This window comes from Psammomys obesus, unplaced genomic scaffold, assembly GCF_907164565.1.
Source record: "Psammomys obesus unplaced genomic scaffold, mPsaObe1.curated_primary_1811, whole genome shotgun sequence".
In the NCBI taxonomy this organism is placed as follows: Eukaryota; Metazoa; Chordata; class Mammalia; order Rodentia; family Muridae; genus Psammomys; species Psammomys obesus.
The window spans coordinates 32,273,788-32,287,767 of record NW_026585644.1 but is presented as its reverse complement, the minus strand read 5'-3'; the positions used below and the strand labels follow the sequence as shown (position 1 = coordinate 32,287,767).

General features: G+C 41.7%; 1 protein-coding gene across 6 annotated transcripts in view; it reads right to left on the bottom strand.

Annotated features, from left to right (window-relative positions):
* The window catches only part of Ncoa1 (nuclear receptor coactivator 1), a 228,032-nt gene extending 214,071 nt beyond the window's left edge, over positions 1–13,961 (bottom strand). For 5 of the 6 annotated variants that reach the window (XM_055626162.1, XM_055626146.1, XM_055626187.1 and 2 more), the window contains exon 1: positions 13,887–13,961. The gene's annotated coding sequence lies outside the window, so the exon portion shown is untranslated. Of the gene's footprint in view, positions 1–13,308; positions 13,329–13,886 lie in introns of those variants that run through there. The other variant, XM_055626156.1, reaches the window with a different exon arrangement.
* Between the last annotated feature and the right edge of the window lie 19 nt (positions 13,962–13,980).

The following is a 13,980-nucleotide window of genomic DNA, read 5'->3' as shown; positions in this document are numbered from 1 at the left end:
GAAAATTAGTTCTTCCATGACAGGCAAAGCCACACTCTGTTGATTTATCTTTTCTGTCCATACTTCCTAGCCCCTTATATAGTGCTCTATAACTACTTTGGGAAGTAACGTGTATCACTTTGGGGAAAGCCATAGTAATCAAAGAAGCTACTTCAAAAACTACGTCAAACCTCCATTATCTACTTATGTACCAAACTCCTTCTTCACATACCATGAACTATGCCATAAGCACATTCCAAATCCTACAAATTCTAACTTGAATCCACTTCCTCCAGGAAGTCTATCCAAACCACACTGGGCTCCAAGCTGGACATCAGCAACAACTTTATAAGTATACACTATGAGAACTACGAAAGCACTAAAGTACAAACTGGAATAACAGTCATCTCTCCCCTTCGTAATTTACAACCGGGTTGGAAGGAAAGAATACAGGTGAAAATAGAAACAAGCCAGCCAGGTGTGGTGGTGCACGCCTGTAATCCCAGTAATCCGTGAGGCTGAGGCAGGTGGATTTCTGTGAGTTTGAGGCGAGCCTGGTCAAACAAAGCGAGTTTAGAACAGCCAGGGTTACACAAAGAAACCCTGTCTTGAAAAACAAATCAAAACAAATAGAAACAAGCCAAAAAAAGTATTTTTCTTTTTCTTTTTTCAGATCCACCTCATAAGACTGTTTCAGCTTTATGGTACTAATACATCTCAGATGACAGAATGTGTGCTAAAAGTGTGTGTGCTGAAATATATACTCACATGTGACACTTTTGCACTGTTTTACATTATTTTTTTAATTTGTGTAAAATTTAAAACAAAAGAGACTGCCTTATACAGATAATAATCTTTTTATTTTTTAAAGCTCTAGCTATTTTTATGTGCATGGGTGTTTTATCTGCATCTATGTCTGTGTACCATCAGTGTGCCTGGTGCCCATGGTGGCCAGAAGAGCGCATCAGAGCCACCAACAGGAACTGGAGTCACAGGTCGTTGTTAGCTGACATATGGGTGCTGGCAATTGAATCCAGGTCATCTGGAAGAGACCTGGATTAATCAGCATGCTTTAACCTCTGAGCCATGTCTCCAGGCCTGATTCATATCTTCCCAATAAACAGGAACTTGAAGAATAACGTTACAGTGCCTCAAACAACTGGTATTCAATAAGAAAATACCTTCTCATGTAAAGAATATGTGTAAACAAACAAACAGAAAAGTAGTAATGATCAAGATCTTAGGCTCTGTTGCTCCAACAGCTCTAAAGACAGAAGCAGAAAGGAACACGTTTGTTTGTTCTCTCCGTGACAGGGGAGCTCTATACTAAGAATAATAATTTACCAGGTTATCTCAGATTTCTTTTTCTTTGGCTTTCAAGTTTTGAGCAACAGTTCTAAGAATTAAACCCAGGGCCCAATACATGCTTAGGCAAGCACTCTGGCTATATCCCTTGCCACTGCCACCTTTGAAAAAATACTGAGATAAGGTTTTCCTTGTTCCGGTTGCCCAGACTAGCCTCAAATTTAAAATCTCCCCATCTCACTGGGCACAGTGGCACATGCCTATAATCCCAGCATTCAGGGAGGCAGATGCAGGTGGATCCCTGTGAGTTCACAGCCACCTGGTCCACAAAGCAAGTCCAGGACAGTCTAGGCTACTCAGAGAAACCCTGTCTCAAAAAAAAACAAAAACAAAACAAACAAACAGCTCTTCCTGCCTCAGCCTCCTAAACAACAGCATGTATTAACCATACAGCTATTCCAGGAATTTCAGCATAACCCTTTACAGTCAATGTCTTACATGTTCTCCGTGTAACAGTCAATCTTCAAGTCACTAAATATCTTGAGACCAATAAAGTGAATCCCTGAAAAACATAATCTCTGAGTATTCCAGAAACACACACACACACACATACAAGCAGCATTATAAATTAATCAGTATCATTTGCTGAATGTTTTAATTGAGCCAAAGACACCACAAAATTATAAAACATGAACTTTTTTGCTCATTTTATACCATACTATGGGGGACAGGACATGCAAAAAGTATATATATATATATATATATATATATATATATATATATAAAATACGAAAATGAGTAGGAAAGGTAAAAAGAGTTCACGAAAGGAACATGCTACCTTTATGTTTTAATTTAACAGAACTGAGAAATCTGAGTGAAGTTTTAAAGAACAGGTATAGTTCCAAGGGTACACATCAGAATAAGGGAGAATATTCCAAAGAAAGAAAAAGGATATTTAGGGGACAATAAGTCAACAATTTTAGTTCATACACTCTACTGTGGACGACTAACTGAAAATAAAGCCAGACAACAGATCAGTGCCAGACAGTGGAAAGCTTTATGTGCTAGGCTATGGTACAACTTTATTTTGATAGTAATGAGGACCATGGAAGGCCTTTTAGTAAAGTAATACAACACAAGTACAAATTCGCATGCCAGGGGCCCCGGGGATGGCTCAACAGGGAAAGCACAAGCATGTGTCCCGGAATCCTCAGCACCCGTGCACACACCAGGTGGTGTGGGAGCCTGTGGAAGAGTGCTCGGCTGGCCAGGGCGCCAACAAACCCTGTCTCAACTTATGAGAAGGTGGAGGCTGATCACAGAAAACACCAGGCATCAACTTCTGGCTTCTGTATGCACACCCTGCACTCACACACACACCTGCATTCACATACAGGAACACCATGCACATGCCTGCAAATACCAGGATCTTTTTTTTTTTTTTTCCCAATAAAATTTAGCAAAAATTTTAGCTAAAATTGCCAGAGGAGGCTGGCAAGATGTCTCAGCAGGCAAAAGTACTTGTTGCCAGTACTGAATTCTGTTCCTGGGACCCACATGGTGGAAAGAGAAAACCAATTCCTGGAAATACATATGTACACACGGCACACAACACACACAAATAATTTTTTATTTAATAGTTATTTTATTTTATGTGTGTGAGTGTTTTGCCTGCATGTAAATGTACTGTGTGTGTGCTTGGTGGCAGCCAGGAGAGGGAACTGGATCTCCAAGAACAGCAGCTACAGGCAGTTGTGAGCCACCATGTGGGTGCTGGGAACTAAACCTGAGTTCTCTGAAAGAGCAGCCAGTGCTCTTAACTTTAGCTCTCCAGAACTAAATAAATAATTTAAAAATAAAATAAACAACCAAAGAAGGGACTCAGTATGGATTATGGAACAACTTTAATAGCACATTTGTAATTAGGCCTGAATTATAATTACAGTGGAAAAGAAGGGTCAAGGTAATATGCCCATAGAATTCAGAAAGCTTTTAGCATGCCATATCAGAGTCTAAGAACTCCAGCATGGCTGAGATTCAGGGGCTAATGGGTGTTTAAGCATGCAATTCTGAATTCCAACCCATTCAGCACAACTTCCTAGATACACACACACACACACACACACACACACACACACACATACACACACACCACATACCTTTCTTTCCCCATTCATACTTTTGTAAAATTGTGGAAGAAAGGCTTGAGGGAGAAATTCTATATAAAAGAAACCAAGTAATGTAGAGCCAGGCAGTTGTGCAACAAACAGAGCTCAAACACCTGTAAAGGCCAAAGGCATTTGCAATCACATCTATTGCAAAATGGAAAAACTGCAAAACCAGTCATACTGCGGGCTTGAATAATGACATCAGATATATCCATTAAACTTGGCAAGATGGTGAAACTGGATGAATGGTGTTATTGAGGTCCCTGTCCTCGGCAACAGAGGGGATCGATGGGTCCTTTCTAGAATCTGGTGAAATCTGTAGACCCTCTCCCAAAGAAATGATAAGCTCACCAAATTTTACATGTGAAGTGTTTATAAACTAAAGCCAATCTAGAGGCTTTTAACCCATAAACAAGTTAAGACTACATATGTGGTAAAGTAACAACTACATATGTGGCAAATATTTTATCATATATCCTATAACTTTAAAAAATTTTTACAGCAAATCAAACATATGTCTATTTATGATATATACACACTGTATACAAAACTGACAAATTATGTGCTTCATGAAACTTATACAAAATATAAAGTTAAGAATCATCAACTACAACAAACCAGATAATTACTTTACTCACTGATTCATGAAAAGTTATGTGCCTTTTCTAATAAATACTATTTCAATTCCACTACTTTTTTGACAGTATTACAACTAATCATGGTTTTTGTTTTGTTTTGAATCTTGCTTTCATAGTTTTTAAAATAGTATAGCTTGAGGCTCTAGTACTAAATTCAGCTCATTTTTATAATAAAAAACTATTTTGCTTGGTTTTAATGGTTAGCACAGCTGAAAAACATACTTTGCAAAGATGAATAAAACCCAAAGAAGAACTCCATTACTGGCTGCACTGAATAAAACATGATATTCAATTGCAATTCCACTCACCATTTACGCAAAGGCTTTTTGCTAAAATTCAGCTACTGCATTTCCATATTTCCTGATGGCAATCAGTTGTTCTTACAAGCTAATCAGATGAAATTACCTTTTTATATTTCCAGCAGATGGGCTCAAAACCACTAAAACGTCTCTTTTACAAGGTTTTTATACAGGTTAGGAAACTTCGTTTGTGAATACAAGTGTTCGCATAAAAACGTTCTTCAAATTAACACTCATCATTAACAGCAATTAAGTCCAATAGGACAGAAATGCTTCCAAACACCATTTTCCATATCCTCTCTCCACAGTACTGAACTCTGTTTTCTTCCAGAAGGTAATTACTCTTTGAGCCACTGTTAAGAAAGTGCTGTTATCACAAAGGGGCAGATTAAGTGTGCTTGTATATTAGACTGCACACCCCACACAACCACGTCTCACAGAAAATGTCAGCAAATGGTCTTTTTGTGGGTGAAGCCATCATCAAGCTAGGTGATTCTTAAATGGCTTGTCTGACGGTAACCAGTTACTCTCTGTGAAATACAGAGCTGCATGGTGACCACGCAATACAAAATGGTGTCAGGGGTCTGTCTACCATGTAAAATAGTAAATCCAAGATTCTCTTTACCCACACTTCCCAAAACTGCACAATATCACAAAAGACTGAAAGTGAAAGAACCTGTTCATAGACTTCCAGTCTCTCTTACATCTCCCAAACAGTATGATGTAGCTCCAACTTCAGAAACACTGTCACACATCAGAGCCTTACTCCAAGACCCTTTGCTTTATCTGTTCCTTACATTTAATTTTCCTTGCACTCTCCAACTGTGCTGTAACCATTTGTAACAGTTTGGCACAAGACAACACCATTCTCTCAACTTACACAGAGCTAAGGGCACAACTTGTATACACACAGCTGAAACAAGGTCCAAGACTCTTTCATTTCAAAAGTACGTGTGTGTGTGTGTGTGTGTGTGTGTGTGTGTGTGTGTCCGTGTCACAGCATTGTGTAGAGGTCAGAAGATAATTTGGGGAAGCTTGTTCTTTTCCTCTATCAGGTAGGTCCCAGGGATTGAGCGCAGGTGGTCAGGTTTGGCAGCAAGCACATTTATTTACTGAACCATTTCAGCCGCCCAAGATCCTAAGACTTAATGACATATCTTGCCTTAAGTCCTTTCTGGAATACAGAAGGACATAAATAAATCACAAAGAATATTGAAAGCTGGGGGTTTCCAATTTGTCTGACCAATCTCACTTATACAGTCAGTTGTGTTGAGACAAGAAGACATTTCTGCACTGAAAACAACTCTATTGCATCAGTTTTAAAATGTCAAATGAAGCTGGGTGTGGTGGTGCATGCCTTTAATCCTAGTGCTCAGGAGAGGCAGGGCAATAAGTTCAAAGCTAGCCTGGTCTACAAGGTAAGTTCCAGACCAGCCAGTGCTACACAGTGAGATCCTGTCTCAAAACACTAAGACTAAAACCAGTAAACTAAGGGCTGGAGAGGCGGCTGCAGCTTGTCAGTGAAGAACACTGAGGGCTCTTCCAGAGGGACCTTGGCTCGATTCCCAGCACCCACATGGCAGCAACAACTCCCTGCCACTCCAGTTCCACACCATCTTCTGGCCTCTGAGTCCAGCAGGCATGCATGTGGTGGGTATGTGCACGTAGACATCTACGCAGGCAAAATACCCACATACAAAAGTAAGTGTAATAATCTTAAAGGTGTCAAATGATCATACACTGTCTGAAGGAGTAGCTGCTGCTTTAAAAAAAAGTGTAAGAATGCAAAAAAGATTTCACACTAACTTGTATTCACAAACACATGATCTGTTTTTAAATACACTTTAAAATAAGTGAAAAAGTTCCCAGTGTGGTAAACCTTACATACAGAATCATTTCAAAAATTATGAAAATATAAAATTTGGGATGTAAAATCTGCCAAGAAAAGATCCACATAAATTTGGGAAACTGACATTTCTCATTCTCATCCAGATCTACACACTTACTACACACGGTTCCCACAGTCTCCTCCCGTTAAAGCCCTTCAGCATCACATGACTTCCACTCGAGTGTCTGCTTCCCCCTCCCACTTGGTCAGATGTCTCCTGTCTTCATGCAGTCCCCTTTGTCACACACTAGGAGCTCCCAGCTTTCCTGACCTCGCTTCCTTTCCACTTTACCTTCCTGAGCGCGCTGCACTCTTCAGCTCACCCTCACAGAAATCTTGCCCAGGTTTCAGTGCTCACTGGCCAGCAAGCCCACCATGAAACCTGCCTTGATCTCTCTCTCAAATGAGATAACTGCTCTCTCTCCCTGAATCCTCAAGTACACTACTGTCCCAGAATGCATCAAAGCACTCATCACATTTAATTAATATTACAGGTATTTGCATTGCCTTATCGCTTCTTTTAGGTCATAATCACCTTAAGAATAGAATCTATATCTTATCATTTCACTTCCTTATCTTTTAACAGCACAGTACCTTCAACAGTGTACTCATCTAAATAGAGCTTTAGTGGATGGCCAAGTAGCTACTTAGAATCAATTACAGACTTCCTGTACCATCTAAAATAGAAATGGAGGTACAACTGGGAATTTGTAGAACAAATAACTTTTCCCTGATTTCCTCCAATCAAACTTACCGAAGTCAAGTCAGTATTACACATTGTATAAACCAAGGGCATTTTATCCTTCAACTATCTGGTCAAATATAGTGTGATATATTTAAGTATATATGTACAAACAATGAAATCTATGATTTATAATACAGGTATGTAAATATTTCAACAACATAGGCAAACCAAAATTTTAAGACACAGTATATTAACACACTCTGAGTTAGACTGACCATTTAAAACACACTGCAAACACAGAGAATGATCAAACAATTTGCTGCAAATGAAAGAAAATACCTTAAGCTTTATTAAAACACTATCAAAACTGAAAAGGCAGAATTTTATTGCTAAGAATCCAAAGCCAGCCATTCAAAGATAGGCTTCCCTGGACAGAAGCACAGAAGAATCGACATTACTAAAGCACAAAGGTGAGATCAGAAAGAACATGAGAATCTTAAAGCAACACTTTCATCAGGTAATGGTGTGTACATGGTGCCTAGGTTACCAGAAAGCAATAAAGTTGCAGGAGTCCTCACAGCATCTGTATGGAACCCAAAGAAAGTCCAGAAAAGAAGACTCTAATGTACCCAAGTGTGCCAAACACTGTTGGGGAGATGCCAGTTTAAAGGTTTGGATGGGACTTCCAGTCAGCCATCCTAGGCTTCGATGCCATCCTAATGCCTATGAGCTGTGTGATCTTACACCAGCCACGTAACTTCCCGGAACCTTATTTCCTCATATAAAAAAATGTAGTTTGTAGAGCTAGTATAATTTCTGGCTCAGAGACAACACTTAATAAATATTTGCTGATTATGAATGAGAGCAAGAGCAGGCATTCCTCTCCAAATATCTTTTGAAAAATTTGAGGGGAAATGGTCTTAATTACTTCCTGGTCAAAATAAAACTGTCTCTTGGTAGTTGTGGGAGACTGATTCCAGACACCGGGGGAGACACCAAAACCTGTGGGTGTTCAAGTGCTGTACGTAACCGGCACAGTGCTTCCATGTAACCTCTGCTCTTGACCCTATACATGTTAAAGCACTTCTGGATTACAGACCCTAGCACACTATCAAAGCTCTTAAATGTTATCACACTGAATCATTTAGAGAATGCTGACAAGAAGAAATCTGCACACATTCAATATAAAAACAATTTAAAAACATTTTCTCTCTTCATGCCTACCAGTGATGCGGACTGAAGGCCTATGTAAGCTTAGGCGAGTGCTCACCACTAAGCTCTATCACCAGCCCTTTTGGATATTTTCTATAAATGGCTGCTTGTCCCAAGGATGACTATATTCTTTCCTTAGCTCAGAGATTACTTCAAATTTATTAGAATTCCTAAAATTTTAAATCTTGGTAGCCAAACTTTAGCCTGGACGTAGTCACCTCCTCTATAATATTAAGATTATTCTAAATAACCCAAAAGTTCTTCTACCCTGAATGCTATGGTTCCTGCAATCTCAAGGATTTTCCAGTGCAATCAAGGAAGGAGTGAAGGAAGCAGACGGAGGCAGAGAAAGAATGAAGGATGGATTATATAGAACAGTGACTGATGCCAAGGGAGTGGGAATCAAGCTGTAGAATATACCAGCTTTGAGGTTGTTTTTGAAGATCAAGAGAACATAAAAGAAAAGGAAACACAATTTAAGTAAAGACAATGAAATGTAAGCTAAGAAGCAACATACCTAAAGGTGACTGTTTTTTAAGACAGGGTCTTACTGTAGCCCCCAGACTGGACTCTGGGAGACTATAATGCTTTCTCTACTTACGCAGCACTTTACAGGTTACAAAGCATTTCTGATGTCAACTACAGAAAATTTTCTGGAATGGGATATAAAAGACTCAATTTAAATGTCTTAGGGTTTGATAAATCTGTAGAGTCTTTACTAAAAACATCAAGTGACATTTAGAAGTAATTTTTTCCAGTGGTTATGTGAAGAATAAATTAGAAAGGCAAATGCATGTAGGCAAATAGCGCTAAACGTACAAATTAGAATTTTAGCACAAAAACAAAGGTGAAATCTGACCAATAGCTCACTTGATGGCAAAGAAACTCAGACCCTTCCAAGGACTCCTACTACTCTATATTCAAATGATCAAGGCCAGATTATTCACGGGGGTGGGGGTCCAAAAAAACTACAAAGAAAAGAATCAGAGACTTGGTGGATTAGGTTTGGAACACCGGTTTGCTAATGAGTGTTAATGCTTTACTCCACCAGATCACAGCTAAACAGTGTTACTTAGCTTTATTTTTAAAAGCACAATAGCATGAGAGTAAGTACATTCTTTCAGTTTTAAATATGAAAACCTAAGGTTTAGTTTAGTTAAATACTTAAGGTCACGTGGACTAGGAATCTGGAAGAGTCATGACCCAACCCACTCTCTGACTAAAGTCAAAGTTCAACTTCTAAAACAACCTCTAAAATTGCCTCAAAATTACACACCAATGGGTTAAAAGCTACAAACAGGGTAAAAATACAGCACCTGGGTCATGAGATGGTTTGGTGAGTAACTTGCTAAAAAGTCTGATGACCCAAGTCCAACCTCTGAAACTCACACGGTAGGAGGAGAGGAGTCCCAGAAGTTGTCCTCTGACTCAGGCATACGTGCCATGATAGGAGTGTGACCACACAAAAATAAAAAACCAAGTGTTTTTGTTTTTGTTTTTTTAAGGCATCACTGTGGGAAAATCAGATAATCTGCAGTTAGTAGGATTCTGACTCTGCTGCTGGGATTACACCGCTATTCTTGTACCTATTTTTATCCGTTTGATCTCTGTTCCTAGCAATAGGATTCAGGGCCACTTGATAATATCAATGTCCCTCCCCTCCTCAATGAAATATGGAGTGGGGGGAGGCTAACAGAATAACATATATCTAAGGTGAGCATGACTAGATTCATTAACTTCACCTCAAAAAAATGACTATTTTGGTATAAGCTGCTTATCATTAAATACGATGACTGTACTAAGAAAGCCTGTCACTTCAAAGAATTTCAAAAGTACTGTTCCTTTATGATCCTGGGTACTAGGAAGCTGAGGCAGGAAGATTGAAAGTTTGAGACCAGCCTGGGCAACTCAGCACAACTGCCTCAAAATCAAAACGAGAAAGAATTGGGGGTTCAGCTGAGTGGTAGATGGTTTGCCCAGCATTCATAGGGTCCCTGGTTCAATGCCCCTCATCACAAAGTAAATAAAAACACTCTGCTATGGGTGGGTTCAAGGAGGGCACAGGGATACAACAGCCTCCTTTCCTTGCATTAATGGAACAAGACTTACACATTGGTGTCAGGGCTTAATAATGACTTCCTATATTGATCTATATGTCCAGCAAAAATATAAAATAATAATTTCTATGCTCTATGGTAACTCAAATACCACACACTTAAAAGCTACTTCCAAAACTATACTAGGTTATAGGGGGGAGTTGCATATCCTTAAATTAACTAAGAGTAGTACCCAGCTGCCACCAGGCCATTTTATGACCCAGCACCATAGAATAAATAAGGAACAGGCACACAGTCTAACAAAATATAAAGAGAAAGCTTAAAATGCCTAGACAGCACTTCCAATGGTGAGAAGAAGAAAACCAGAGGCCACAAAGACCTGTCCTCAATGGCCTGTGACAAAAGGATAAATGATTGATTAACGTGACAGGGCAAAGACACCCATTCGTATAACCTAGTCTGTATGAACGAGGAGAGTTATAAAAGTGGAGAAAATATTGTAACCCAGACCACATATAAGGCTCTGCCACCTCCTCCTGAAGCGGGAGTATTTTATCCAACCCCATACCCATCTTGGCACCTAGTGTTTGCAGGTAATGTAGAAAAGCACCCACCACAATGATTTTGGACCTCTTCCAGGAAAGTAATAGCTGGCCCTCTGAGAATTACTGTGGTTATCAACGCCAAGACAATAACGAGCATCCCAGCGATCTCCTCTGTTCACAGCTTAGAAATTCTACTGAGTCTTGTGCACTCAGGTGGACCTCCCATAGTTGCCCTAAAATGAAACCTAAGATGGACCATAGCTTAAAGCCAACCAACCCTGTAAAATATGCAACACATCCAAGCAACTTGGACTCCTTGACAAAAATTAAAGCAAACTGAAACAAGAAACAGAGGTAGTATTGCCCCAAGAGATGGCGTGTGAAGCTGATGACGACTGAACAAGAAGAGCTAAATGTCCTTGAAAAACAATCAGTAGTACAACCTGGTATACAGCCTGACTGAAAAAAGATTTTTTTTTTTTTTTTTTAAACAGGGATGTCTGATATCCTTGCTGTCCCACTCAACCTTTCAGCACCTCTCCACCACCCTCATCACTTACTCAACATTTAGTCCTGGTGAAGAACGCTCACTGGATTAACAGGATCAAGAGGACATGCAGAGAACATTCCATCCTGGGAACAACATATTTAAGTTATTTAGACTTGTTTGCCACCCTTCACTATAGAGTTAGAAGCATGAAATTTGGCCAACATTTTTACAGGATCCACCAGTCAGCACCATAGCAACCTAATACTCTGCCCACCAAGAGATCAACACATACAAGAAAACTGGGAATTTCAGCAAAAGCACACTGTGACCCTAGACTCCTCCAGCAGGCCAATAAATGGCTGCAACAGTAGCAGTATCTTTACACCACACCCACTTCGTGCTGCCCTTAGAGCTTCCTGGCAGAAGCAAGTTCTTGGGATTATACAAACTGCTGCTTCTGTTTCCAGCCCAGATTTCTAGAAATAAAATCCTGGAATTGAGAGAGAAATGAAAACAAATGTTGGCAGAAGGAGGAGGAAAAAAATGTATTGTCTATATAATCCCAGTTTAAGTGAACAATCATCATTAGTTTCATAGAGCTTTTTTTTTTCTTTCAATAAAACCGCTTACCCAAAATTGTAGATCTAAAAACATCCCCTTGGCTTAAACCACACACACAAAAGCAATTTTACAGACACAACCCTATACATTTTCTCAGAAATAAGGAAGAGATTAACTGTAAATTATGTAAAATTCAAGCTTTGCATCTATAAACCAAAGTTCAGCGTGGATTAAATACGTGTACTAGATTAACATAAAATGTCTGCAAAAATCAAACCAAATACCGACTCTCACAAGCAAGGGCCTTGATTTTCTCTCCAAGCTCCTGAAGTCTGAATAAGGGCTGGAGAGAAAACACTGCAGACTTTAGGTTACAGAACCAACTTGGACCTTTCCACAAAGTACAAGAGATGAGGCAGACACACTCCATTTTACCTACTTTATGGCAAATTGCTAGAGGAATGCCTGTTTATGAAACTGAATCAAATCCCACGGCTACCTTTAACCCAAAACTATTTCTAGCTCAAAAGCCAAAGACCTAAGCAAATACGCAAATACTTTCTTTTCACCTTATTCCCAACATGAAGAAATCCGACCCCCTTCCTACCACACCACAGCTTCTGTGAAGATGAGAGGCCCCTTTGGCCAACTTTTTTTTTTTTCAAGACTAACTCCAACCAATTCCAGACGAGAAAGCAAACCTCAAACAAATTTAACCCTTGAAATCCACCCCTATGACTCTACAACATAATCTAGGCTTCACTGCAGTACTGTCTCGCACAGACACTTAAAAGATTTCTTCATGGCTGAAGTGAAAGCACGATGCCTCACAAATCATCACCAGGTTCCTCTTGTCAATCACTCAGGGTGCTGGGACAGGGATTCACCCACGAACCCCTAACTCGCCAAAATCATACTTCACATTAAAAAAAAAAAAAATTTACTGTTTCAAAAGACAAAAAAAAAAAAAAAAAAGAAAGAAAAGAAAAAAGTCACCTTCCCCACAAGGACACTTGCCTCGCTTCTTCAGTGTCTCTACAAGGATAGTCGAACCAGAGAGATACTCCCAAGCTTAAAGTTTCCCTCCCTAGCAAACTCTTTGGCCACAGCACCTCGCCTCGTCCTTGTCACACACAGGGTGTATTGTCAATCCCACCGTCTCCCTCTAACATCGTCAGAGTACAGGGTGTCTGGCCCATGGGAGTGACTGATTAAAAAAAAAAAAAAAAGCATATACAAATAAAATTAAACAAGCCGCAGCAGATGAGTGGTCAGGACCGAGGACCCCGGTGTCCAGTTTCCCCGAGTCTCTTCCAAGCGACTATGGGGAGCTCAAGTTCCATCACTGACCACTAGCCAGCCCTACCTCCAGTCATCTGGCCAACGTGTGGGCTTCCCTTCTGGGTCCTTCCCTCAAAGCGCTGCAAGGGGACCAAATCCCAGCCGCAAGAGAAAAATCTCCTTTATCCGCCCATTCCTACCTCCGAAGCCCTAGTCCCAAGAGGAGAAAGGCAAGTGTAGCTGGGCTAGGCAAAGAGGCCGTCGAAAGCTGCACCCACAGAAAGGCGTGCCTAGGTCGCCCCCAATTCGCTGTCCCGGCGGACGAGACTCAGAGAGGCTGACGGGCTGGCCAAGGTCACCGTGCTTGCTCGTCGGGGCCGAGGGGCGCCCGCGCCTACTTCCGGCTCCCCCTTTCGGCGGCGGCTCGGGGCGCCCGCTCCCCACCCGGGCCGCGGTCGCGCGCCCTCCGCGGATGCTCGCACCCCACTAACTAGGGCAAGCGGAGTGCGCCGCAGGGACGGCGCTCCGCAGCGCGCCAGCCCGCCAGCCCGCCCGGGAGCAGCCCCCAGCTGGTGCCGTGACAGCTGCGCCCTCCGCCCCCCGCCGCCGCGCCAGGCCGGCAGGGGGACTCGGAGAAAGTGGCGGCGGGGGACGGGTCCCGGGAAAGCGGAGCCCGGGCGGAGGGCGCCAGCTGCTCCCCGCCCCCTAGGGCCGCCGCGGCCGCGCGGCTCGTGACAGCTGCACCCGCCGCGAGGCTCCCGCCGCCGCCGCCACTCACCTGCCTCCGCCGCCGCCGCTGGGCCGCGCTCCCCGGCGCCGCGCTCGCTCGCGAGGGTGGCGGCGCCGCCGCGGACTCCGCCGCTCCTCCGGCC